The sequence below is a fragment of the Euphorbia lathyris genome, chromosome 3, assembly GCF_963576675.1.
Source record: "Euphorbia lathyris chromosome 3, ddEupLath1.1, whole genome shotgun sequence".
Lineage (NCBI taxonomy): Eukaryota > Viridiplantae > Streptophyta > Magnoliopsida > Malpighiales > Euphorbiaceae > Euphorbia > Euphorbia lathyris.
Genome location: NC_088912.1, coordinates 110,350,376 through 110,354,578, shown reverse-complemented (window position 1 = coordinate 110,354,578; position 4,203 = coordinate 110,350,376).

The window sequence follows — 4,203 nt, the reverse complement described above, 5'->3', positions numbered from 1 at the left end:
TACAGATAAAATAATCTTTTTATAGATAAATATATATAATAAAATTAAAATTAATATATTAAATTTTTTATCACTAAAAAAGGAGGAAGTGACACCCCAGTTCCATCGTTACTGTTTTATATTATATATAGATGTGTAGAGAATTAGAGAGATTTTAGGGATTAATTTAAATTCTGTAGAACTCTTAGATATAATACAGATAAAATAATCTTTTTATAGATAAATATATATAATAAAACTAAAATTAATATATTAAATTTTTTATCACTAAAAAAGGAGGAAGTGACACCTCAGTTCCATCGTTACTGTTTTATATTATATATAGATGTGTAGAGAATTAGAGAGATTTTAGGGATTAGTTTAAATTCTATAGAACTCTTAGATATAGTACGGATAAAATAATCATTTTATAGATAAATATATATAATAAAATTAAAATTAATATATTAAATTTTTTATCACTAAAAAAGGAGGAAGTGACACCTCAGTTCCATCGTTACTGTTTTATATTATATATAGATGTGTAGAGAATTAGAGAGATTTGAGGGATTAGTTTAAATTCTGTAGAACTCTTAGATATAGTACGGATAAAATAATCGTTTTATAGATAAATATATATAATAAAATTAAAATTAATATATTAAATTTTTTATCACTAAAAAAGGAGGAAGTGACACCTCAGTTCCATCGTTACTGTTTTATATTATATATAGATGTGTAGAGAATTAGAGAGATTTTAGGGATTAATTTAAATTCTGTAGAACTCTTAGATATAGTACGGATAAAATAATCTTTTTACGGATAAAATAATCTTTTTATAGATAAATATATATAATAAAATTAAAATTAATATATTAAGTTTTTTATCACTAAAAAAGGAGGAAGTGACACCTCAGTTCCATCGTTACTATTTTATATTATATATAGATGTGTAGAGAATTAGAGAGATTTTAGGGATTAATTTAAATTATGTAGAACTCTTAGATATAATACAGATAAAATAATCTTTTTATAGATAAATATATATAATAAAATTAAAATTAATATATTAAGTTTTTTATCACTAAAAAAGGAGGAAGTGAGACCTCAGTTCCATCGTTACTGTTTTATATTATATATAGATGTGTAGAGAATTAGAGAGATTTTAGGGATTAATTTAAATTATGTAGAACTCTTAGATATAATACAGATAAAATAATCTTTTTATAGATAAATATATATAATAAAATTAAAATTAATAAATTAAATTTTTTATCACTAAAAAAGGAGGAAGTGACACCTCAGTTCCATCGTTACTGTTTTATATTATATATAGATATGTAGAGAATTAGAGAGATTTTAGGGATTAATTTAAATTCTGTAGAACTCTTAGATATAATACAGATAAAATAATCTTTTTATAGATAAATATATATAATAAAATTAAAATTAATATATTAAATTTTTTATCACTAAAAAAGGAGGAAGTGACACCCCAGTTCCATCGTCACTGTTTTATATTATATATAGATGTGTAGAGAATTAGAGAGATTTTAGGGATTAATTTAAATTCTGTAGAACTCTTAGATATAATACAGATAAAATAATCTTTTTATAGATAAATATATATAATAAAATTAAAATTAATATATTAAATTTTTTATCACTAAAAAAGGAGGAAGTGACACATCAGTTCCATCGTTACTGTTTTATATTATATATAGATGTGTAGAGAATTAGAGAGATTTTAGGGATTAATTTAAATTCTGTAGAACTCTTAGATATAGTACGGATACAATAATTTTTTTATAGATAAATATATATAATAAAATTAAAATTAATATATTAAATTTTTTATCACTAAAAAAGGAGGAAGTGACACCTCAGTTCCATCGTTACTGTTTTATATTATATATAGATGTGTAGAGAATTAGAGAGATTTTAGGGATTAATTTAAATTCTGTAGAACTCTTAGATATAGTACGGATAAAATAATCTTTTTACGGATAAAATAATCTTTTTATAGATAAATATATATAATAAAATTAAAATTAATATATTAAGTTTTTTATCACTAAAAAAGGAGGAAGTGACACCTCAGTTCCATCGTTACTATTTTATATTATATATAGATGTGTAGAGAATTAGAGAGATTTTACGGATTAATTTAAATTATGTAGAACTCTTAGATATAATACAGATAAAATAATCTTTTTATAGATAAATATATATAATAAAATTAAAATTAATATATTAAGTTTTTTATCACTAAAAAAGGAGGAAGTGACACCTCAGTTCCATCGTTACTGTTTTATATTATATATAGATGTGTAGAGAATTAGAGAGATTTTAGGGATTAATTTAAATTCTGTAGAACTCTTAGATATAATACAGATAAAATAATCTTTTTATAGATAAATATATATAATAAAATTAAAATTAATATATTAAATTTTTTATCACTAAAAAAGGAGGAAGTGACACCTCAGTTCCATCGTTACTGTTTTATATTATATATAGATATGTAGAGAATTAGAGAGATTTTAGGGATTAATTTAAATTCTGTAGAACTCTTAGATATAATACAGATAAAATAATCTTTTTATAGATAAATATATATAATAAAATTAAAATTAATATATTAAATTTTTTATCACTAAAAAAGGAGGAAGTGACACCTCAGTTCCATCGTTACTGTTTTATATTATATATAGATGTGTAGAGAATTAGAGAGATTTTAGGGATTAATTTAAATTCTGTATAACTCTTAGATATAGTACGGATTAAATAATCTTTTTATAGATAAATATATATAATAAAATTAAAATTAATATATTAAATTTTTTATCACTAAAAAAGGAGGAAGTGACACCTCAGTTCCATCGTTACTGTTTTATATTATATATAGATGTGTAGAGAATTAGAGAGATTTTAGGGATTAGTTTAAATTCTATAGAACTCTTAGATATAGTACGGATAAAATAATCGTTTTATAGATAAATATATATAATAAAATTAAAATTAATATATTAAATTTTTTATCACTAAAAAAGGAGGACGTGACACCTCAGTTCCATCGTTACTGTTTTATATTATATATAGATGTGTAGAGAATTAGAGAGATTTTAGGGATTAATTTAAATTCTGTAGAACTCTTAGATATAATACAGATAAAATAATCTTTTTATAGATAAATATATATAATAAAATTAAAATTAATATATTAAATTTTTTATCACTAAAAAAGGAGGAAGTGACACCTCAGTTCCATCGTTACTGTTTTATATTATATATAGATGTGTAGAGAATTAGAGAGATTTTAGGGATTAATTTAAATTCTGTAGAACTCTTAGATATAGTACGGATAAAATAATCTTTTTATAGATAAATATATATAATAAAATTAAAATTAATATATTAAATTTTTTATCACTAAAAAGGAGGAAGTCAGTTCCATCGTTACGGTTTTATATTATATATAGATACTGTCGGAATCTTGCTAACAGACTTCTCAACCAACTTGCTTCTTCACTAGTTGTGGCTAGTGCAATAAGTTCGCATTTCATACTTGATTGAGCTAGAATAGTCTGTTTTGGACTTCCATGAGTAGTATAAAAATAAACATTATGGTTTAGGTCATTTTCTGACATATACTATATGGTTTAAAAGTTGGAAACACAGTCCAAATTGATTAATGATGTTAAAAAAGTCAAAAGTTAAAGGGAAAATAGTTAATTTAGTCTCTATATTTATATATTTTATAAATTAACCCTTTATTATCTAATTATCACAAACAAACCCCAAAATAAAAAATAAAAAAATCAAATACGCATCTTCTCTGTAACTCTCTAATCTCTTTTTTTTTCTCTTTTCTCTCTCTTCTCTCTTCTCTCTGTTAATTTCTCTCTAAAATCAAGTAATTGCAATCATACTATAATCAAGTAAAGATTATTTTGAGAAGAATGATAGAGTAATTTAGAAAGTTGATAGATGTGCAAAAGAAAAATATAGCTAAGATTAGTGAAAACTTCTATTCTCCAAATGTAGTACCTCAGGCTCACACTATTGATTAAAAGAATTAAAGCAAACAAAGAGTGAAGAAAAAAAAGCATGAGAGGGAGAGATAGAGAGAGTACAACTATACATGCACCAAAATTAGAGAAAATATTTATTTTGACTTTTATGATTTAGAAAGAATAAGACTTTCTGAAGGAAAATTCCTAC